This window comes from Erpetoichthys calabaricus, chromosome 3, assembly GCF_900747795.2.
Source record: "Erpetoichthys calabaricus chromosome 3, fErpCal1.3, whole genome shotgun sequence".
Taxonomy (NCBI): Eukaryota; Metazoa; Chordata; class Cladistia; order Polypteriformes; family Polypteridae; genus Erpetoichthys; species Erpetoichthys calabaricus.
Window position 1 is genome coordinate 176,225,449 of NC_041396.2, and position 25,362 is coordinate 176,250,810.

Here is a 25,362-nt window from a genome sequence, read left to right on the forward strand (position 1 = left end):
CAGTGGGAGCTCCCACCGAGAATTACATGTTCAGTGAAGCACCCGCCAGCTCCTTACAAGTCTTCTCAAATACCAATTAAACAGTTTCCTCCCAAACCTCTGTCAGCCTCCAACCTCCTCAGAAGAAGCCTTCCTAGTGGTGATGCACTGAGTTACCACAGCAGCAGTTTTTGAGAAGGGATTAAGTTCTATTTTCAAACTGCTTCTCCAGCTGTACATTTAAAGCGAATATATTTCTGTTTATGAAAAAAATGCACTTCTCTGAAAACTAGAAGGTGGGGCAAGAAAATATGAAATACTATAAAGCATTTTTACTGCCTGTTGTAACAATTTAATAAGTCAGTCAGTCAGTCAGTCCTTCATTGTCCAACTCGGTATATCCGAACACATGGTCATGGGGGTCTGCTGGAGCCAATCTCAGCCAGCACAGGGTGCAAGACGGGCACAAGGCAGGAACAAATCCCTGGCAGGGTGCCTGCCCACCACAGGGCACACACACACACACACACACACACACCCACACACACATTAGGGACAATTTAGGATCGCCAAAGCACCTAACCTGCATGTCTTTGGACTGTGGGAGGAAACCGGAGCTCCCGGAGGAAACCCACGCAGACTCGGGGAGAACATGCAAACTCCACGCAGGGAGGACCCGGGAAGCAAACCCAGGTCTCTTTACTGCGAGGCAGCAGTGCTACCACTGTGCCACCGTGCTGCCCCAGTTTAATAAGTACTTATTAAAATTATTATCAATAAAGAAATTGCTAACACTTTAGTTTAGTTACTGCAAAAATGCATCTATTACTCTTTTACTCTTATGTATTAAGACCTTAACAAAAACTTCTTTTGTCTTCATAACACTTATAAAACATAAGATAGATACATTATTCTGCGGTGGGTTGGCACCCTGCCCGGGATTGGTTCCTGCCTTGTGCCCTGTGTTGGCTGGGATTGGCTCCAGCAGACCCCCGTGACCCTGTGTTCGGATTCAGCGGGTTGGACAATGGATGGATGGATGGATGGATAGATACATTATTCATAACTTTATTTACATGTATTATTAGGCATTTTAAGGACTGTAAAAATTATTTTACATTATGCATGGAATTTCCATAAGAAAAAACATAGACTGATGTGCTTTGGATGCAGTCATCCTTTTTATAAATCCTCTTAGTCCAAGGTTTAGATCATGGGCACTTAGCCTGGCCTATCAGCTTTGGAATGTGCAAGTCCATTTTAGGGCACATTTACAGTACATCTATTCATACATTTTCTGACCTGCTTCAACATTTCTGAGTCTTGTGGAGCAGGTTCTTATTCAAAAAGCGCTGGGTGCCAGTCCATCACAAATACACTTATCACCACAAAGTCACCCATTTTCTTACACCTGCGAATCGGCAGTGCTAACCAGTCTGCCACCATTCTACCCATTACAAATGTACCCAAAGCCAATTTTAAACAGACTGTGAATACATTTATGTTGCTTGTAGAATTTTAATAATCCATAATCTTTGTTGCAAAAAAAAGAAGAAAAAAATTGGTAAAGTGCATTTAAGAAAGCTGCTGTGTCTCACAAACAGTTTACAGTATTACACTTTTCTTAAAAACAATTACAATAACAATTTTCTTAAATTTATTGCATGCCTGTATAGAATTAATATGCAGACTCACAGATATGAATATTTTTTTATCTATTCTACTATAATGTAGTGCATCAAAATTGAGGCAAAGTGTGTCCCTCTGCAGTTCTTTGCCAACAAATACTGTAGCCATTTTATTTGGTGATAACGTTAACAGCTGTTAAATACTTTTACGTGACACACATATTTTACTGCTACTGAGTTGTATATTCAGAGGATCATGCATGTTCAATAGTTTTTTTCTGTTGTGTTATTAAGAAATTGTGAGAATGCCATTCTGTTTCTCTTTGTTGTCCCTAGGCAATTGAAACAGATGCTACTCTTCTGAATAGAAAATGATGCCACATATGAAAAATAAAGCCACTGAGATGCATCCTGGGAGACTGATTAAAGTTTCTCCACTGTGCCTCCTGAAATTCACAAAAAAAATAATTGAAGATTATGAGATGACAGTGGATCTAGCAGCCTGGTCCCATCAGATTTCTACCTTTTTATATTTGTTTAACTCAGACGGCATGTCATAAATCACAGATATTATAAATCCTTATTAAAATCTTAGGGAGGAACAGGCATTTGCAATGTTATGATACTCAGTTACACAGTTTCAGAGCATGCTTGTCCTTAAAAATAAATGTACAGGATATATCTAGTGTTTTTCTAAAATGTGTGTAGTACAAATAAATGCATTTTTGCTTTGTTTTAAACTTCAGTTTTTATGAACTATTAACGTATAGAACTGAAAGACTAAAATGCAATACACAAGTCATCCCAATCTAATTAATACAGACTCCACAGCTACTGACGTTTGTACTATTACAAATAAAGCAATAATCTAAAAATGTTTCATAAAGAATTCTTACAGTAAATTACAGGTAAGAGCTGAGCTGTTCTCTTGGGCTTTTGTTTAATAAACTCAGAGTTGAGTGCACATTTATAACAGACTGTTTCTCTGAAGCAGTTTCCATTCCATGCTGAACTTATACATGACCGTATTCTTTTATTCCCTATTTATTTGACTACATGCTAAGAATTTCAAACTTGTAGTTTACCTTCATGTACTCGCATTGAATAATTCTTTAGTAGTTTTCATATAGTGGAGTCTTTGCTCTTATTTTTTGCAAGCTTTTTTAACACATACCTTTTTTTAGTTCAGGTAAATAAGCCTTATTCTGTAATGCTAAACATCTTAAGTAATGAATAATGGAAAACAAATTGTTTTATGTGGCCTTTTTTGTAACATATAAGGCAACATTATATGCATGGTTTTAGAGTCTGTGTGATAACACATTTTATTGTTATATAAAACGGATTAAATATTGTCCTCCCCCCCCCCCCCAAAAAATGTCTCTTTATATGGTACAAACAAAATGAATAAAATAAATCAACAATTTCAAACATTTAACCTCCTGCTGAAACCTGTGGCAAAATTTCCATTTTCTACTAGCTTTACATCCATTTTGTTTACATAACACTGTTGAACACTCTTAAGTTGGATTGTGGCTGTGTAATGCTTACCCATTTTTGGGGGGCTGCTCCTGACCTATCATTCCTGGATATAACTCTCAATGACATTGTATCAGCTCTTGGATTTTTTCAAATAACCAGAACTCATTTATGACATCTTGAAAATTTCAGAAGGCAAAATAAGCAATGATTTCAAAGATTATTGTCTGAGCAAGTTAGGTCAAAATGGTTGTTGATTGTGCTGTCACCATGGTTAGTACTGTTAGTTTAGGATCCAGGATTTGGATCCTAAAGAGAGGAGACCACCGGTATAATGCCTAGGATAGCATCCAACCTTTAAACGCATTTTGGGAACTTGACTGTGGTTACGTGCTGATTTATTTTATGGCTAAATTTACACATAATTAAGTAGGCCGTTGGGATTCTGCTTTTTAACAAAGTTAACTAAAACTATTATATAATTTGCAGCGTTTTAGCAACATCTTCTTCCTTCTGATAAAGAAGAGTGTGGCTTAGAGGCCAGCTTGAACTCTTAGGGAGTTAATTACTCGTGTTGCCTTAGCAAAAGTTGTCCTGGGAATAAATAGGGTGGTCTTCTTTTAAGGAGCACTTTGCATATAGCTCATTTACAAACTACCCCTTTGTAATTTCCTGTACCGGTGGTTCTCAAACTTGGGGTTACAAAATAACCTGACCCCAGTGATCCCAGATGTGGGCAAAAACATGTCATAAGATCAATATCTATATATATAATTCACTAAGCCGGAAGACAAGTAGCCACCCATGGAAAGCACGGCGGAAGGGGCGTGGATTCACTGAGCCGCCGACAAGTAAGACGCTCAAGACCATTGGATACGACGACAACTCACAGAGCTATGCCCACCAACTCAGATGCGACAACTCTGAAAAAAACGACATCATTTATGTTCGGCTGGGCTACAGTACACATGCACCTCTGAGCCACGTTGACTTTTCGGTTACGAGGTACGACCGCGTGCACCATAGCAAACTGTTTTTATACGCTACATACAGCAATTCGCCGCGACAAACATGCGTCTTCTTTGATGGTCCTGCAGGAACACGGAAGACGTTTCCCCCGCCCACCAACACTCCTTTTTTCACGGCCCGCGTCTACCCTCGCTCTCTACAAACTGCAACAACTCACCACACAAGGACGCCCTGTCTCTCGAGGCATTCACATTGCCGGAAGACAACCATGGGATACGCAGAAAATAGCCATGTCAGTCAACGCAGATCAGACACCCAGGCAAACAACACTGAATAATCAATAGCTGCAACTACTTTGCCCACCCCAACTCCTCACCTGAGTCGGTTTCGGCTGTGTTCAGCAGTGTTTCCCAAACTCGGTCCTGGTGAACCCCTGTGGCTGCAGTGTTTTGTTCCAACCAGATTCCGGAGTAGACAGAAAATAAAGGTTTATCCCTGTACTTTGCCATGATATAGGTAAGCACATTTGAGAAAGAAAATGTGAAATCCTTAAATCACAGATGTTATTATTCGATCAAGTATTAAAATCTGCAGTGCTTCGAAAGCTCGACACAGTGTCGAAACCTGAGTACCGAGCGGCCCATCACTACCTGTGAGTCACGTAGAGTTTTCATTGTTGTTTGCGGTTCTGGCCGCTTTTCGCGTACTGAGTTGTTCTGGAGTCACAGCTGAGAAACACTTTTTTAATGTCTTTTAAGCACAGGGGAAAAAATGAATATGTGGCCCGGTGCATTCTTTAACTGCCTTGTGGCACTGTAGTAGTGCTGCTGCTTTGCAGTAAGGAGACAGTGGAAGATTGTGGGTTCGCTTCCCGGTTCCTCCCTGTGTGGATAGCAAATTATCCACGACAAACAAACTGTTTTACACGCTGCAAACCAATCTGCGCCGCTTTTTCAATGTTTTTTAAGCAGAGGGAAAAAAATGAACATTTGCAAAATCCGTAACGCTGCTTTCAGTAAGTACAATGCACACGCGTTTAGTTTGTTGGCCACTTTTTGCCAGCGGTCTTTTCTGGTTTGGGCTGTTTTTGCAGTGTTACCTCTTGTGCATATTATATCTTGAACTCCTTCGAGTTGCTAATTAACTAACTAACACCCACCCACTCAGCTTGTGTGAAAAAAATACGCCCGTTCTTTCATCATTTTGTTGCAGCAATATACATTGTGTTTTCACTCAGCGCGGAGGCGCACATTCATCTCAGATTATTACATCCTGCTAATCTGCTACACGACTGCGTTTGAAAAACCGATTTATCCCTGATGAGTTTCACCGGCATTAATGATTAGGAATCTGGTTGGAACAAAACACTGCAGCCACAGGGGTTCACCAGGACCGAGTTTGGGAAACACTGCTGAACACAGCCGAAAACCGACTCAGGTGAGGAGTTGGGGTGGGCAAAGTAGTTGCAGCTATTGATTATTCAGTGTTGTTTGCCTGGGTGTCTGATCTGCGTTGACTGACATGGCTATTTTCTGCGTATCCCATGGTTGTCTTCCGGCAGTGTGAATGCCTCGAGAGACAGGGCGTCCTTGTGTGGTGAGTTGTTGCAGTTTGTAGAGAGCGAGGGTAGACGCGGGCCGTGAAAAAAGGAGTGTTAGTGGGCGGGGAAACGTCTTCCGTGTTCCTGCAGGACCATCAAAGAAGACACATGTTTGTCACGGTGAATTGCTGTATGTAGCGTGTAAAACAGTTTGCTATGGTGCACACGGTCGTGCCTCGTAACCGAAAAGTCAACGTGGCTCAGAGGTGCATGTGTACTGTAGCCCAGCCGAACATAAATGATGTTGTTTTTTTCAGAGTTGTCGCGTCCGAGTTGGTGGGCGTGGCTCTGCGAGTTGTCGTCGTATCCAATGGTCTTGGGCGTCTTACTTGTCGGTGGCTTAGTGAATCCACGCCCCTTCCGCCGTGCTTTCCATGGGTGGCTACTTGTCTTCCGGCTTAGTGAATTATATATATAGATGATTGTTTATTGTTATCAATTTACAAAATGCAAAGTGAGCGAACAAAAGAAAAATCTAAATCAAATCAAAATTTGGTGTTACTACCTTTTGCCACCAAACCAGCATCAATTCTTATAGGTCCACTTGCACAAACTCAGGGATTTTGTAGGATTATAGTCAGGTGTATGATCAACCAATTATACCAAACAGGTGCTAATGATCATCAATGTCACACATAGGTTGAAACACAGTCATTAACTGAAACAGAAACAGCTGTGTAGGAGGCTTAAAACTGGGTGAGGAACAGCCAAACTCTGCTACCAAGGTGAGGCTGTGGAAGACAGTTTCATGTCATGGCAAGATTGAGCACAGCAACAAGATACAAGGTAGTTCTACTGCATCAGCAAGGTCTCTCCCAGACAAAGATTTCAAAGCAGACTGGGGTTTCAAGATGTGCTGTTCAAGCTCTTTTGAAGAAGCACAAAGAAACGGGCAACGTTGACGATCGTAGACGCAGTGGTCGGCCAAGGAAACTTAGTGCAGCAGATGAAAGACACATCAAGCTTATTACCCTTCGAAATCTGAAGATGTCCAGCAGTGCCATCAGCTCCGAACTGGCAGAAACCAGTGGGACACAGGTACACCCATCTACTGTCCGGAGAAGTCTGGCCAGAAGTGGTCTTCATGGAAGAGTTGCAGCCAAAAAGCCATACCTCTGACGTGGAAACAAGGCCAAGTGACTCAAGTATGCACAAAAACATAGGAACTGGGGTGCAGAAAAATGGCAGCAGGTGCTCTGGACTGATGAGTCAAAATTTGAAATATTTGGCTGTAGCAGAAGGCAGTTTGTTCATCAAAGGGCTGGAGAGCAGTACAATAATGAGTGTCTGCAGGCAACAGTGAAGCATGGTGGAGTTTCCTTGAACGTTTGGGGCTGCATTTCTGCAAATGGAGTTGGAGATTTGGTCAGGATTAATGGTGTTCTCAATGCTGAGAAATACAGGCAGATATTTATCCATCATGCAATACCATCAGGGCAGGCGTATGATTGGCCCCAAATTTATTCTGCAGCAGGACAACAACCCCAAACGTACAGCCAAAGTCATTAAGAACTATCTTCAGCGTAAAAAAGAACAAGAAGTCCTGGAAGTGATGGTATGGCCCCCACAGAGCCCTGATCTCAACATCATCGAGTGTGTCTGGGATTACATGAAGAGACAGAAGGATGTGAGGAAGCCTACATCCACAGAAGATCTGTGATTAGTTCTCCAAGATATTTGGAACAACCTACCAGCCGAGTTCCTTCAAAAACTGTGTGCAAGTGTACCTAGAAGAATTGATGCTGTTTTGAAGGCAGAGGGTGGTCACACCAAATATTGATTTGATTTAGATTTCTCTTTCGTTCATTCACTGCATTTTGTTGATTGAAAATAAATGATTAACACTTCCATTTTTGAAAGCATTCTTTGTTTGCAGCATTTTTTCACACCTGCCTAAAACTTTTGCACAGTACTGTGTATATATATATATACGTATGTATTTATACATATATAAAGTGGTAAATAGTCGGGGCTCTTACCCGGCCTGGACACCTTGACGGTAGCAGGGAGCTTTTTCGGGGCATTATCTCCCTGGAACACTAGAGGGGCTTGCAGCGGAGCCACAAAGCAGGGAAGCTCAACCCTGCTGGGGCCCGTGGCCACTGCCAGGGGCCACCTGGACGATTGCTGAGCCCTTGGTTGCAGCACTTCTGCCACACCCGGAAGTGCTGCCAGAAGAAGGTCGTGGAGCAAATGGAGCACTTCTATAAAAGGAGCTAGCCGCCACTATTCAAAGAGCCAGAGTCAGGAGGAGGTGGACAATGTTTGCTAAAGTGGAGGCGGATTAAGAAAAAGAGAGAAAGAAAGAAAGAGAGAAAGAAAGAAATAAAGTGTGTTTTGTGCTTGTTTTGGAACCGTGCTGTGGGAAACGAGGGAAGGCATTTACCATAGGGGAAAAGGAAAAAAATAAAACTGTGAGTATTGAACTTGTGTCCTGCTTCTGTCTGTGTCAAGTTTGGGCAGCATATATATATTATCTTCCCCAGAACATTATAGGGCAGCCCCCCAGCTTGCTGTAGGGCCACGGGTTTGGAGCTTGGATTGTCCACCCAACTGGGGCACATGGCAACTACCAGAAGGCAATTGGACATTGCTTAGAGCCCTGGGTTGCAGCGCTTCCGCCACACCCGGAAGTGCTGCCAGAACTCGGTCAACAAGCACCTGGAGCACTTCTGGGTGCCTTTTAAAATGAGTCAGCAGCCACTACTCCATGAGCCAGAGTTGGGTGTAAGAAGTGGACAAAGCTTGCTGGAGGAGGAGTGGTGGTGACAAAAAGGCAAAGAGAGAAGAGACAAATAGGACCGTGAGCAGTGTGCTTTAGTGCCTTGTGTACGTGAGAACTGTGCTGTAAAGGTGAGAATCTGTTCCCAAGTGGAAAAATAAAGGTGTGTTGCACCTCCACTTGTGTCTTTGCCTGTCTGTGTTGGGTAGGATGATTGGTACGCTTCCTGGTGGTCCACAATGAACTGTGACCCCTTGAACTGTGCAACTCTGATGTATTTAAACTAAGTATTTCTTTACAGCTGAGCTGTTTTGATTTTGTTATTGACAAATTAAAACTTCATAGAAATGTTTTTTCCTTAAGCCCCATAACATTAAATCATTTTCCGGTGATTTTCAGTCACAAATTTTATACACATAATGTTAGTCAGTGGTGGGTACAGTAGTTTGACAGCTCCAGAGAATGTGCTATGAACAGGTTTGATTTTGTCTTAAAGTGTAGGGATGACTCCTGTGTGTGTGTGAAAGCTGACAACGAATTAGCATATAGCCAGAACTACAATGCACACAATGCGGCCTTAAGGAAAATATTTAAATGGCCAATTTGTTCCGCAAATATAGAAAAGAGCATTGTCTCTCCGATGATTCATATCTGTTGTACCACAAAATAACGGATAAAGGGCAAAGATTATATGAGACTGTGGCTAAACTCACCACACCAGGAAAACATTTGTATAGCCTCCAGTACTGTCTGGAGGCATATTCATTGGTTGTTAAAACACATTGATACTTTGCAAGTCTGAAACTCCGTAGAGAAGTCGTGTAACCTGTATTTATCTGTATTTCCTAATCATGACATCCTCAAGGTGATGAGATTCAGAATCTACATTCATTAATTTGACATGCTCTCCAATTCAGAGTTGAGTAATGTGAGAGCCTTAGCTGAATTTAGTATGGATTTAAATATGTTGTAATGTCCCTTTCCAGGCAGGAGAAATCAACCACACAGGCAAGTGGTTGTAGCAGTCCAAAAACCAAAGGTTTTACTGTTCTGCTGCCTTAAATGGACAGTGCAAACTCAGAAAAAAAAACAGTAGTGCCCAAAAACAGACAAAAGTGTCAGCCACCTCTCAAATTTGTTTTCCTATTTTTGCCAAGAAATAAAAAAAACAGAACTTCCTTAAAACTTACTCACTGCTTTATCTGAGAGTGACAGATGGGGCTCCTTTGGCTGCCCCACTCCAAGGCACTCTGAACAACCCATTTGTCTGTTTTTTTAGGACACGCTGCCTCGGCGGTAATTTTCCAGACTGTTACAATATACATATTGTCTTAAAACATAAATGAAAAAGAAGAGTTTACTGCCAAATTGATTATTCAGTTCTACCTATCTTAAAAATTTGGTTTCTGTCTTGCACATTGTGATTGCTATTCATACAGTTTGAATGTGTATTCTTGTCATATATTCTGTCCTTTTTGCAAAACTATACAAAAATGTCCACTTACAGATTATCTATAATTCAGAATCAGTAAAATTAGTTAATCTCACAATTAAAGATTACAGTGAAGGTTAGTTTAATGAATCAGATTTTAAATTAATGTACAGTCTCACTTTTTTATGTTTAGTAGTCAAGAGCTGAGGACATCAATTATACAGGCCGTGTCACAACTCTTCTGCTGTTCCAAACAATGGCACTTGTAGCCAGAGCAGCCCTAATCCTGGGCTTCATATTTCTCACTCAGGACAGAATGTGAATTCCGTTTGCCCCTACTTAATATAAAGCTCTTCTACATATGAAATCTGACTGTTCCTTTACCAATCAACCTTATCCTAACAAGAAAGAGAAGGGGAGTAAAAAAGAAAAAGCTGTCTGCCTAACAAGTTATAGGAATGAAAGATAAGGAAATCTCCCCCAATTCCCATTTGTCCTCAGTTTTCTGAAATACCCAAAGGCTGAGTGATATGCCAATATGTGTAGGGTGACATTGTAGTTAGTTTCAAAAATCTGCTTTACAATTTATGTGTAAAGTGTTTCATTCTAATTATTCCAAATTGAATCTTACTAACAGAGTGACTTAGAGGTTAAAATGAGTAAACGAAAAATGAGCTTGAATAGGCCATCACAAAAATACAAATGAAAATCCTCCATTATAGCACGATCTGTCACTCTTTGAGTTGCTGGTGTATTTAGATGTATGTTTAACTATATGCTGTGTCTAATCTAGTAGCAGGATATTGATTTTTAAAGTTTTAATTTTATTAGCAGACATTTGCCTGAGGAAAGCTGCTTTTCCCAAGGCTGTGCATAAGATTCATGGAGGGTTTTACAACTCTAAAATTAACAAATATGTGGGGAAAAAACAGTCCATTAAAAAACATTTAGATGTAATTGCTTTTCGATTTTCCTTGTTGTGAAGAAAGCAAACATAATAAGACTTTTGTTCAATGCCATCTACTTTACTATTATTTACTACTTTAAATAGGAAGTGTAAGCGCTTATAAATGTTTGAATTATTATCAGCATTTCATGGTATGAATCATTCAAACAGCTTTATGCATGTTTAAGCTCCATCTTCCATTATCCTATTAAAGAGTAAATGCTTGATTTTAACTATGTTTACATCCCACATTCTTATCGATGAGGTGCAGACAATCTTTCAAAACTGTTTGATGTGGTGTTAATCCTTCGGCTTATCTTAACTGTGAGATATTGTGTTATAGAAAGTCTTTTTATATTTCTGAGCAGCTAAATATATTTTTTCTGCTTTACATATTTTTATTTGCCCATTTAAAGTCCATAGATCATATTTTAGTAATCCACATTGTGCTGCATACTATTAGTAATTTTGCCATTTTTTTCAGATTTTAAAGGATGGCATTAATCCCTTTTGTTCAAGGCATCACTCAACAGTCAACTTAAACATCTGCAAAACAGTTTTCTAACATATTCTTTGGAATTAAATTTTTTACATTTCATTCACTTATATTAATATTTATTACAGTTGTAAAACCAGTATTATACCTTGCTATGCATATACTTTAAGCAAACATGATGAACTTTATTTCACTTCTGATCTTATAATATAAATTACAATTTTTGTCCTTGAGCCTCCATATTTGAACATATTGACACAAAGTAAACACCAATGCTCAAGACGTGCTGCAGATAACATTAGCTATATGTTTTCTTCTTTTCCATTACCTATAAAAGCAATAAAAGCTGTAGGGGAGAATTGTGGGATAAAATCACACCTTACCAAGTAAAGTCAGAACAAATCCTTGTAAGCTTAATACTTAAATCCATTACAGGTTAGAAATGATATCAAATTCTGAATAGAATTTTTTTTTTTCCTTTTTCTTAACAGGGACAAGAACTGCTACCAACTTAGTAAACATACATATGCCCTTGAACTCAACTCTTGTCTTATAAAGTAATTGTAGAATGATATAATTTTATGAATAACTATGAAGCCCCTTAAGGGACATTGGAGAAAAAAAATAGATGGTGTAGAATGCAAGAAACAAAGGCAGAGTCCAAACAAAGGCTTGGGTGCCAATCTGAGCAACCCTGTTTAATCAGAACAGGAAGTAAAGCAACAGGCACTCAATGGCATTCAAACATTAAGAAAGTAGGCAATCACCTCACTATCGCCCTCTAGTGTCATTTAAACAAAAAGTCATCAGGCTTTGCGGGAGGTCCAATCTCTCGGGTGCTCAGGTCCAAAATGCAGTGACACCCTTTGGGGAATGTCTGCTTTTATTTCGTTTGAAGTAGATGGGGAAGGACTTCTCAGGTTCCATTGTCCTTAATGGGTGGTTTCTTGGTGTTGTGAGGTAAAAAGAAGATGAGACCATTAGCGAAAACATCCCCTCTTGTTCCAGTGTGGTACCGCATGCCTTGGATGAGCCTGTAAGGGATCCATCCAGATAATGGGAGAAAAAAAAAATACATGGTAGAAAAACAGTTTTGGTAGGAGAAACAAAATTTATGGTGGAAAAAAACTGATGCAATAAAAAATCATTTTAAAAAGCTGCAAAAATTTTTGTGGTCTCTAGCAAAAATACTTCTGTTGTCCCACTGAGGACAAATAAATTTCTATCTATCTATCTATCTATCTATCTATCTATCTATCTATCTATCTATCTATCTATCTATCTATCTATCTATCTATCTATCTATCTATCTATCTATCTATCTATCTATCTGTCTCTGGCGCTTTAAGATATTACGAGGAGATATGTAAGCAACTCATAATACAACTTCACTGAATCAAGGCATGTGAATACAACATCTGCTATAAGAAGAACTGAGATTGTGATTTGAGCTTAACATTTGACATGCTAATCAGAATATCGTCTGACTCTACCACTGCACCTCCATGACACCTGACATAACTGAACATAAACCATCACAAAAGAACGTATTTGGTTTAGGGTGGCATTCAAATCTATTTCGCCTTGCTCCAGAATCCTTATACATGTTTATGCTTTAAGTCTGCACTAATTAAAAAGGAGGTGGGCCAGATAAGGCACTGTGGAAGACTTGTTTTTTTCTTGGAACATTACCAGCCAATTAAGAACTGTGGCATTATAGTGCCAAGAGGTTGTAAGAAGTGCCGGTGCTACATTTCTTGAGTAAAGGCCTGCTTCAAGCACTGCTATATACAGAAATTAAAAAGAGGACAACACAAATAGACAACATATACACATTGTAATTTTATTGCGTTATTTTCAATTTTTTGTCACCATTTTCAGCACTATTATTTCTTTACCTTTTCTGGGCGTGTTTGTCAATCAGGTGATTCACATAACATATGGCAGCAGAACATTTGCTTTCAAGGTTTTGGATGCAGCTCAGTTCCCTCCTGCTTGTTATTTCCTTTCTTCTTCTCACCCTGGCTGTCCTTCCTCTCCACAAGTTGAACATGTGCCAAACCCTTCCTTTCAAGTCCACACTCATTGGATGGTTGTTCAGAACAGGCTTTTTTAATCACCCAGCTTGAGACCACTTCTGGATTGCTTTTTCCAACTACTTTTGAGTTCAGGATTGACCTCTAGAACTCCTGGGTCTTAATTAATTTGTTCTAACCCAGTTAAACCAAACACATTTTATATACATATATGATGAAATATTTACATATGCTCACTTGCAGTGTATAACACATTATTTATGTATACACTCTTGCAGTATATAAAACATACTCATATTATATATTTGAATAGTTTAGGTTAGGTTAGATGGGAATTCCGGGTTAATCTTGTACTAGTTAAGCCTGTAGCACATACTGTATAATGTATGCTGATTCAACAGTCATATATGGCAGGGGCCTCAGTTAATTCCAAAGAATTGCATAGGGTAGGAAAAAGTGGACTTGTATTAGTAGAGGTGTTACTTTGGAAAAACTAGTGTTTCCTCCATAATTTCTTGCTGTGTTGGGATTACTACTGACCACTAACTGACTGTACTGAGCTGTGGTCATTGCCTGCAGCATCCAAGTTCACTTAATGTAAATGCATTTTTCCACAACAGTATTCACATCAGGGCACGTTCACATATAATCCATTCCCTGTTGCAGAGCTTGCTCTACATGAATACATATATTGAGGCATAATGCAAGATGCAATGTGAATAATGTGCATCAATCAGTAATAAGACAACAAATAAAATGTACGTAGAATCTTACTTACAGTGGTGTGAAAAACTATTTGCCCCCTTCCTGATTTCTTATTCTTTTGCATGTTTGTCACACAAAATGTTTCTGATCATCAAACACATTTAACCATTAGTCAAATATAACACAAGTAAACACAAAATGCAGTATTTAAATGATGGTTTTTATTATTTAGGGAGAAAAAAAATCCAAACCTACATGGCCCTGTGTGAAAAAGTAATTGCCCCCTTGTTAAAAAATAACCTAACTGTGGTGTATCACACCTGAGTTCAATTTCCGTAGCCACCCCCAGGCCTGATTACTGCCACACCTGTTTCAATCAAGAAATCACTTAACACTAGAATTACCAGAGCCTACGAAAAAACTCGTAAATCCGTCCCACCTTAAATCGCGTCTTAAATCCGTTTGCACCTCTCCGCCAGAATCCTTTGTCATCTAAATGTGCTGATAAAGCTACTAGCAGCCAGCTATTCCATCCCCCCACCGACTTAGAATGAACTTCTCTCCTAGCTCAAGCCTTGCCTTGATTTGATTACCTGGGATTGAAGTGGAGTTTTACAGTGGAAATAATTCTAGCGTTATTTGGAATACACGCATTTCATGTGTGTTCCATTTCTATAGTTGGCTGTGCAAACACATTTTTAAAACAGAAACGTTTTTCATATTCTAATAGTAAATGACAAAATGTAGGCATAAACTATATAACATATGAAGCCTGAAGTCCATATATCAAAGAAACACTTTCACAAAAGGTACAAATAAAAGAACACGTGCGCCTTCATGCAAAAAAAGGCGCACGTGTTCTTTTATTTGTACCTTTTGTGAAAGTGTTTCTTTGATATATGGACTTCAGGCTTCATACGTTATATAGTTTATGCCTACATTTTGTCATTTACTATTAGAATATGAAAAACGTTTCTGTTTTAAAAATGTGTTTGCACAGCCAACTATAGAAATGGAACACACATGAAATGCGTGTATTCCAAATAACGCTAGAATTATTTCCACTGTAAAACTCCACTTCAATCCCAGGTAATCAAATCAAGGCAAGGCTTGAGCTAGGAGAGAAGTTAATTCTAAGTCGGTGGGGGGATGGAATAGCTGGCTGCTAGTAGCTTTATCAGCACATTTAGATGACAAAGGATTCTGGCGGAGAGGTGCAAATGGATTTAAGACGCGATTTAAGGTGGGACGGATTTACGAGTTTTTTCGTAGGCTCTGGTAATTCTAGTGTTAAATAGGAGCTGCCTGACACAGAGAAGTAGACCAAAAGCACCTCAAAAGCTAGACATCATGCCAAGATCCAAAGAAATTCAGGAACAAATGAGAACAGAAGTAATTGAGATCTATCAGTCTGGTAAAGGTTATAAAGCCATTTCTAAAGCTTTGGGACTCCAGCGAACCACAGTGAGAGCCATTATCCACAAATGGCAAAAACATGGAACAGTGGTGAACCTTCCCAGGAGTGGCCGGCCGACCAAAATTACCCCAAGAGCGCAGAGACGACTCATCCGAGAGGTCACAAAAGACCCCAGGACAACGTCTAAAGAACTGCAGGCCTCACTTGCCTCAATTAAGGTCAGTGTTCACGACTCCACCATAAGAAAGAGACTGGGCAAAAACGGCCTGCATGGCAGATTTCCAAGACGCAAACCACTGTTAAGCAAAAAGAACATTAGGGCTCATCTCAATTTTGCTAAGAAACATCTCAATGATTGCCAAGACTTTTGGGAAAATACCTTGTGGACTGATGAGACAAAAGTTGAACTTTTTGGAAGGCAAATGTCCCGTTACATCTGGCGTAAAAGGAACACAGCATTTCAGAAAAAGAACATCATACCAACAGTAAAATATGGTGGTGGTAGTGTGATGGTCTGGGGTTGTTTTGCTGCTTCAGGACCTGGAAGGCTTGCTGTGATAGATGGAACCATGAATTCTACTGTCTACCAAAAAATCCTGAAGGAGAATGTCCGGCCATCTGTTCGTCAACTCAAGCTGAAGCGATCTTGGGTGCTGCAACAGGACAATGACCCAAAACACACCAGCAAATCCACCTCTGAATGGCTGAAGAAAAACAAAATGAAGACTTTAGAGTGGCCTAGTCAAAGTCCTGACCTGAATCCAATTGAGATGCTATGGCATGACCTTAAAAAGGCGGTTCATGCTAGAAAACCCTCAAATAAAGCTGAATTACAACAATTTTGCAAAGATGAGTGGGCCAAAATTCCTCCAGAGCGCTGTAAAAGACTCATTGCAAGTTATTGCAAACGCTTGATTGCAGTTATTGCTGCTAAGGGTGGCCCAACCAGTTATTAGGTTCAGGGGGCAATTACTTTTTCACACAGGGCAATGTAGGTTTGGATTTTTTTTTCTCCCTAAATAATAAAAACCACCATTTACAAACTGCATTTTGTGTTTACTTGTGTTATATTTGACTAATGGTTAAATGTGTTTGATGATCAGAAACATTTTGTGTGACAAACATGCAAAAGAATAAGAAATCAGGAAGGGGGCAAATAGTTTTTCACACCACTGTATATGCAGGTACCAGATACTTACTGACCCAGTGAAACCCTCACACAATGGAACAGAAGATTTTCTTTTTACTTATTTTTGCTGCACAGTTTTAGTTTGGCTCAACAGCATTGTCTAGATACCACAACTGGCAAATGAGGTGCCTACTTTCCCATACTCACTTACTTAACCAGTAAAACTGTCAGGTAATTTAGCAAATGAGTGAGTGGATGTGTCATTATGAATGTACCCACCAATACCTCATCTTTGTCTGTGTAAATTGTGCTAGAACAGACTCCAACTCCTGCAATTTTGAACTGAATGATAGACTTATATTTAAAACTTATTTAAATTTTCTGTAGCTCATGCACAGAAATGGTTCAAACACAACTGTCTCTGCTGATGATGTCGACCAATTCTGCAGCAATGGAAAATACACACTTGATTCCTTAGTTCTGGTAACCAATTACTTCTCAATATCTACAAAACCTTCCAGTGATGTAATGGTAAAGCCGTCTTCCATTCACCTAATAAAGCATGAAACCCCTTGTATTATTCAGTAATTTAGAACTGAGGCATTAGCAGTATTGGCTGGTAATCAAGATATCATTGATCAACAGAAGTAGGGTCTCTTGTCAGTTTCACACTGCCATGCACTTCTGTTTGGAACATATTTTTAAATATAATGGAGATTATTAGATAGATAGATAGATAGATAGATAGATAGATAGATAGATAGATAGATAGATAGATAGATAGATAGATAGATAGATAGATAGATAGATAGATAGGGTACTTTATTGATCCCAAGGAGAAATTCACATAATATTAAATAACTCAACTGTTTTCTGAAGGGGATTCAGAGTTTGAGGTCTGTACAAAATAAAAGAATTACTCTTGAAGCAACATTTATATGTGATGGCTTAATCCAAATCCAAGATTTATTAATCATAGTGGACTTAATGAGAGATATCTAAATTTTTAAAATAGTGAATTTGGATTGCATTTTAAAGTCAGCATTTGATCAGAAGCCCACAAAAATGCTAATTGCCTTTTTGTTATTTCTGTTATTTCGGGGACACTTCAACTAAACATGAGGTTAAAGAAAACAAATATAACTGGAAGTGGTTTATGACATTTATTGAACTTAATTTACAATTATATTAAATTTTAGGAGGGAAGCTGACGCTGCAAAGAAAGGATTTTTTTTTTCTTACACTGTAATACATTATCTAAATCACTCTTACCACTCACATTACATGTGTCCTCCTGTGTTCTGAGGCTCCAGGACATACATCAGAGATTGACAGATGACAGATGAAGGCACCTACTGATATTGATCAAGTGGCAGAGGCAAGAAAACTGGATAGTTATAAAGCTGTTCTAAATTCTCTGCATCTTTCCTTTATGTCTCTTTGCTTCTTTATTCCATTCTCTATTCTTGTAAGACTCCCACCTTCTTTGTCAAGGATTGTTTTTTTTCTTGTTTGTTTATATGTGATAGTGATACATTTTGTGGTGTGTTTACTTACAGGCTTGAGCATGTTTAAATTTCTTGTTTCTTAGACCTGTGCTCAATGTGTTTTGTTTTAGATTTTTTATATTTTCTTTTATATTTTGCCCGAAAATGTACTTATTTTACAACTTATTTTTACAACAATTGTATTCTCTGAACCAGTAAACATCTAATTTTGTGCTTAATGTCTATCTTTATTTTAAAATCAGGAATCTACCAGAGTAAGTTAGTGCAGTGTAATAAGCTTGTACAATTTTGCTTTTACAATTTGTAAAATAGGAAGAGAATATTTGAGAAGCTGTTGCCTACTGCAGTCTAGTATATACAGAATCAAACATTTAATACTTTATGTAAATAACAATTATTTTTGCATTAGAATATGTTTTTCATGATATTAATTTTCATAATAATACCATCAAGGCTAGTATTATGGTGATTGTTAAACATTAATAGCAGTGGTCTAGATTTGAATCCTGGAACTCTCACTATTTCAAGTTCAAGCTCAAGATCAGCATTATTATCACTTAATATTACAACAAAAGAACACAAAATATCACACAAAAGAAAGCGTACAGTAAGAGGTGAATGTTATTGGACACTTCTGATGAAGCTCATTTTTTACATGTGTATTTTTCATTGTTTATTTATTTGTCATGAAGGTAAGGTCATTATGGCACCATCTTGGATGGATTTTGTCACGATCACCACCATTTTATTTTGTTTTCTGCATGGTCATGTAGTTGATGGTCATTAGGCTCATTGCTGGCCAAGTGATACAGAAGTCACATGATGTATTGAGTCATCATTCCCCACATATTTAAGATGCTAGTGCACAACAGCTCACTTTCTAATTGTAAAAAATACAGAATGTTAACAAATGGGTAACACTTTAGATTAGCTACTACCTAGAGCTATTACTCTTGTTGTGTTGTATAATAAGGCCTTAACAGAGGCTTAATTTGGTCATAATAATACTTATAAATCATCAATAAAGTAAACGTAAATCCCACTAATTATTGTAAGGAGCCGCAGTAAAGCTAGTAGAGTGGTGAGTTCAGGATTGTTTCTTCTTGGCTGAAAATGGAAAAGACAAACAAGTGAGATATGTGTTTTGTTTATGCCAGGGTTCCTCACCTGGTTGACGTTCAAACTCTTGTTTAAAGTCTTGTTTTGTTCAAAATTGATTCTTTTATGTTAAAATTATTATTTATTTATATATACATCAGTAGATCTTTTTTTAAGAAATTAGATTCAACCATAACCTCATTTATTTGGAATTCAAAGCATCCACAAATCCAATGGGAGATCCTACAAAGACCCAAAGCAGAAAGCAGCATGGCTCTACCTAACTTTCAATTTTAGTTACTGAGCAGCAGATATACAAGCTATAAAAACATGGACATGGACACAAATAGATGAACATACTGTGGCGGGCGGCTGGGGGCTGTGCCCAGCCGGGACGCCGAGAAGGACCGGGAGAGGGACTATGCCTCCCCTGGACCACAAGAAGATAGCTGCCATGGTTTGTGTGAAGGTCACGGGAATTGAGCATGGAAGCACCGCCAGGGGGTGCCCAGAAGACTGTGAAGCCCTGGACAACAGCACTTCCGCCACACCCGGAGGTGCTGGCGGAACTATTACAAGGTACACCCTGGAGTGCTTCCGGGTGCTCATGCGGTACTTCCACCACACCAGGAAGTGCAGCAGGAAGCTTATCAGGAGGCACCTGGAGCACATCCGGGTGGGAATAATGTCTTGTGGTTGTGTCTTGACATCAATGCAAAAAGCTTGCTTTATTGGTAGCAGGTTTCTTTTCCTGATGGAAACACAGTAGTTTGACTCTTTTGACAGTGGGTTAAGTTTACCATTTATCTGCAAAACTACATGTATGTGCTGTCAGTAACTGCTCCCAATCAACATGTAGTAATCTTAATTAAAAGCCTACTCATTAAATCTTAAAAGAAGCACAAGGTAATCTGTTTAAAATGGACATAGTCTTCAGACAGACCCTGATGTACAAAAAGAAATTTGCTTTTCTTTTATCAGTTGGGAAACTCTCTTTAAAACCAATGAGCTATACAACAGCTTTTCTGACCTCGGCCATTGAAGACTACAGCACATGTATCCAGTCTAAAAAAAATTTCATTTTAAAGTCTCTTTTTATTTAGTACCAGTAATGGCACACTGCATGATAACTTGCAGTGAATGCACTTGACTTGAGCATTCATAGCTTTCATATTCTTTCTCTGTGCGTTTAGCATTCGTTTGCTCAGAGGTTGATGACTTGCTGCTTCCTGAGCAGCTCTTCTTTTCTCCACCCTAGCAGCCCGCTTCTTCTCTTCTTTAGTCGTCGTCTTTTCACATTAAAACTGATTAAGTCAGTGATTGTATTGCAATTACTTAGTTGTTTTCTTTAATTTTTCACTTAACCTGGCACTTAAGTCTTCCCCAAGAATGATTTAAGATATGAAGAGATAGGTGAAGTGATGGCGAAGGTGGTAGGGATGAGAACGGTGCCTGTATGCATATGCTGCACGGCCACCCTGCTGGCCACTGCTGAGAGTTCTACAATACAATACAATAAAAATAAAAAGAGGAATAACCTTGGAGATCAACCATCACCCCAAAAGCGGATAGTAGACGTCACATACAGTGGTGTGAAAAACTATTTGCCCCCTTCCTGATTTCTTATTCTTTTGCATGTTTGTCACACAAAATGTTTCTGATCATCAAACACATTTAACCATTAGTCAAATATAACACAAGTAAACACAAAATGCAGTTTGTAAATGGTGGTTTTTATTATTTAGGGAGAAAAAAAAATCCAAACCTACATGGCCCTGTGTGAAAAAGTAATTGCCCCCTGAACCTAATAACTGGTTGGGCCACCCTTAGCAGCAATAACTGCAATCAAGCGTTTGCGATAACTTGCAATGAGTCTTTTACAGCGCTCTGGAGGAATTTTGGCCCACTCATCTTTGCAAAATTGTTGTAATTCAGCTTTATTTGAGGGTTTTCTAGCATGAACCGCCTTTTTAAGGTCATGCCATAGCATCTCAATTGGATTCAGGTCAGGACTTTGACTAGGCCACTCCAAAGTCTTCATTTTGTTTTTCTTCAGCCATTCAGAGGTGGATTTGCTGGTGTGTTTTGGGTCATTGTCCTGTTGCAGCACCCAAGATCGCTTCAGCTTGAGTTGACGAACAGATGGCCGGACATTCTCCTTCAGGATTTTTTGGTAGACAGTAGAATTCATGGTTCCATCTATCACAGCAAGCCTTCCAGGTCCTGAAGCAGCAAAACAACCCCAGACCATCACACTACCACCACCATATTTTACTGTTGGTATGATGTTCTTTTTCTGAAATGCTGTGTTCCTTTTACGCCAGATGTAACGGGACATTTGCCTTCCAAAAAGTTCAACTTTTGACTCATCAGTCCACAAGGTATTTTCCCAAAAGTCTTGGCAATCATTGAGATGTTTCTTAGCAAAATTGAGACGAGCCCTAATGTTCTTTTTGTTTAACAGTGGTTTGCGTCTTGGAAATCTGCCATGCAGGCCGTTTTTGCCCAGTCTCTTTCTTATGGTGGAGTCGTGAACACTGACCTTAATTGAGGCAAGTGAGGCCTGCAGTTCTTTAGACGTTGTCCTGGGGTCTTATGTGACCTTTCGGATGAGTCGTCTCTGTGCTCTTGGGGTAATTTTGGTCGGCCGGCCACTCCTGGGAAGGTTCACCACTGTTCCATGTTTTTGCCATTTGTGGATAATGGCTCTCACTGTGGTTCGCTGGAGTCCCAAAGCTTTAGAAATGGCTTTATAACCTTTACCAGACTGATAGATCTCAATTACTTCTGTTCTCATTTGTTCTTGAATTTCTTTGGATCTTGGCATGATGTCTAGCTTTTGAGGTGCTTTTGGTCTACTTCTCTGTGTCAGGCAGCTCCTATTTAAGTGATTTCTTGATTGAAACAAGTGTGGTAGTAATCAGGCCTGGGGGTGGCTACGGAAATTGAACTCAGGTGTGATACACCACAGTTAGGTTATTTTTTAACAAGGGGGCAATTACTTTTTCACACAGGGCCATGTAGGTTTGGATTTTTTTTTTCCCTAAATAATAAAAAACATCATTTACAAACTGCATTTTGTGTTTACTTGTGTTATATTTGACTAATGGTTAAATGTGTTTGATGATCAGAAACATTTTGTGTGACAAACATGCAAAAGAATAAGAAATCAGGAAGGGGGCAAATAGTTTTTCACACCACTGTAGTATATGTGTACCAAATTTCAGGTCAATAGTTCAAACGGTTTCCGAACTACAGGTGATTTAAAATCCTGGACAGACAGATGAACAGCCACAGTAGCATATTATATAAGGAGAATCATCCTCTTATAGAAAAATGTAAACAATAATTTATCTCTCAAACATTTATTAATTAAAATTTTTAATACATTTTGAAGCCTTTGTTGTGGAACTCATATAAAGAGTATGGCAGCTATATTTATTCTGGCCAACAGATACATAAAATAAAATTGAGGTCAACGACATTGTTAGGAACACCTGACTAGGGTAAAAAATGGAAAATGATCACAGAGATAAAAACATCCATCAATTTTCTGAATGCAGTTCTATATAGTCGAGTTCCAGAGAAGTAGCAACACCTACAATGTGTGGTGGATTGCCGGCTTCCTATTTTCCGGCCCTCACCCCCAGGCCGCCAGGAGGAGCTCTCCCAACAGCATGGATGTGCCCCGAGTTCCAGCAGGGCCTCATGGACTATGTAGTTTTTATACACAGCCCTGCTGGATACCTTGGGGACCACTGGGAGTCGCTGTCGGGAAGCCCGTGGACTCATATGTGCCCTATAACCTGGAAGTACCTCCTGGTCACGTGAGCAGGAGAGATGACGTACTTCCAGGTTGAAGAAAAGGACTGTTTACCCTGACCCGGAAGGAATAAGGAATTGTGGACTGTTGGGCAGGAACACCTCCGGGTCAGGGTGTATAAAAGGACTCTGGGAAAGCCCAGACACTGAGCTGAGCTGGGAGGTAGGGTGGCGAAGTGTCTGGGCGAGGAGAAAAGAGTATTATTGTGAGTGTATTGTTTATATGTGTAGTGTGGAGTGGAGGGTGCTTGGTGCACTGTACTATTGTACAATAAAGAAGAATTGTACTATTACCTGGTGTTTGGAGTGGTACCTGAGGGTTCAAGAGGTGGACACACGCCTCTACTGCTACAAATGCTATAACCAAAAACTAGATGTTATCTGAAAGGCTCACCTTTTAAAAAGCATACGCCTCTATTTGTTATTGTGCAAGTCTTCAGTACTTTCGTGTTCATCAGATTTTCTGCCAATGTGTGGGTAATGGATATCATTCCCTGCCAAGATGACTGCAACTGCTCCTCCAACAACAGCACAAACAGGTGGTCCCTGTTAAATGCCCAGTACAGTAACTACAACCACCAAGCACAGAGCTAAATGAAATTGCTTGAAAACTAAGGTGTCCACTAAGAAGGCTTGTGTGACAGTTTTTTTACGTGCTATGGAAAATCAGGCGTTATATTTTACTTCTCAGAAGAGACAGAAAAAATGAAAACTCCAGCTAAAGCAGCTCCAGGTGAAACTATACAGCTGTCCTTGGGGAAAGAAATGACATCTATCTGATCTTTTTTGATCTATGAAATACTGTGCAGGGTGATGTTCAAGATTTTGGTGAAATTGCACGATGGTCAGACTATTTAGCCTGCCCCTGGTGATACTGTTTTTTAAAATATATTTTAGGTCTCCTTTAAAGACCATGAGAATTAGTTTTGTCAGAGGTTTAGTGCTGTCAGGTGCCTCAATAAATCACCAAAAAGAGAACAAAAATATGAAACATTTAGTAAGAAGTGGTCACTGAGAAGCTTCACAGATGGGCTTTGTGACAGTGAATTTTTCTTACAAAAGAAGTAGGTTCTATTTGCACCAGTTATTGGTTTCTCAGTATGAAAGTGGTTGGCATTAAAACCTACAACCTCTGTGGTCGTCCACGATCTGAATTTAACATCTATGGGTTATTGACAGTCAAATGTGATATAAAAGTGAGTGGCCCTCTTTCCCATATTCTTCATTGCATTTTGTTAATTCCATTTGTTATTTTAAAATGCAAAGTAAATTAAAATGCACACTATTCTACTATCTGTTTTTATTATACTGTACCTTTACATGTGTCTGTCTGGGTCCATTGTCCTGGTGGATGTCATTGTCCTTAGTTTAAAAAGATTACTGCGTAAAATTAAAGGATTATTAAAATTCTATTTATATGCAGTGAGATAATTTTATCAGTGAAATATACCAGTAAAAGGTTACAAAACTAGTAAAAACTATCAGGTTAATTTAATCTGATACATTTGAAGAAGCATGGAATAAGACAAATAGCAATGAGCTTACTTTCATTTAATAATATAAAAAAGCTAATTTTTAACAGCCAGAACAACTGTATAACTTTTATAAACTGCAGCTTTAAAAAGACAATTAAGCTATCCTAAGGCTTTCTTTGCTGCTTTACTGAAGATAAGCTATAAAATATCAAACTGCTGTAATTATTTAAGTTATTTGCCATGGTACCCAGTTGCTTAAAAAGAATTCTTGCTGCTATACACCATGCTTCTTAATAACAAGCTTGGCTTCTGAGGATTGATTAAGATAATAAGGAGCCGATAGAGGGTGTGCCAGATAATTGCACTACAATCTGGAAGAAGCCACCTAATTAAATATTGAGCTGTTCCAGGCTGCAGTATGTACTGTATGTTTGACCTGAGCAGCAGGCATTGCTAATTAGGACATGATTCTCATCAGCTCCCAAAATGTTTTTTCCTAGGAAATTTTAATTTTTTTATTATAAAATCACAACATCAACAGTATCTGTAATTTCACTGCTGTAAGAAAATATTATTTGACTGACCTGAAACTAATGTCAAAATGATGACTTTGAAAAAACTTTTAAAAAAGCATGTCTTTGTTTGCTGCTGTTCACATTATTCAATGGCTCCACCCATCAATCACAAGTTTCTGAATAATAAAAAATATATATATCCATCCATTATCCAACCCACTATATCCTAACTACAGGGTCACGGGGGTCTGCTGGAGCCAGTCCCAGCCAACACAGGGCGCAAGTCAGGAAACAAACCCCAGGCAGGGCGCCAGCCCACACACCAAGCACACACTAGGGACAATTTAGGATCGCCAATGCACCTAACCTGCATGTCTTTGTACTGTGGGAGAAAACCGGAGCACCC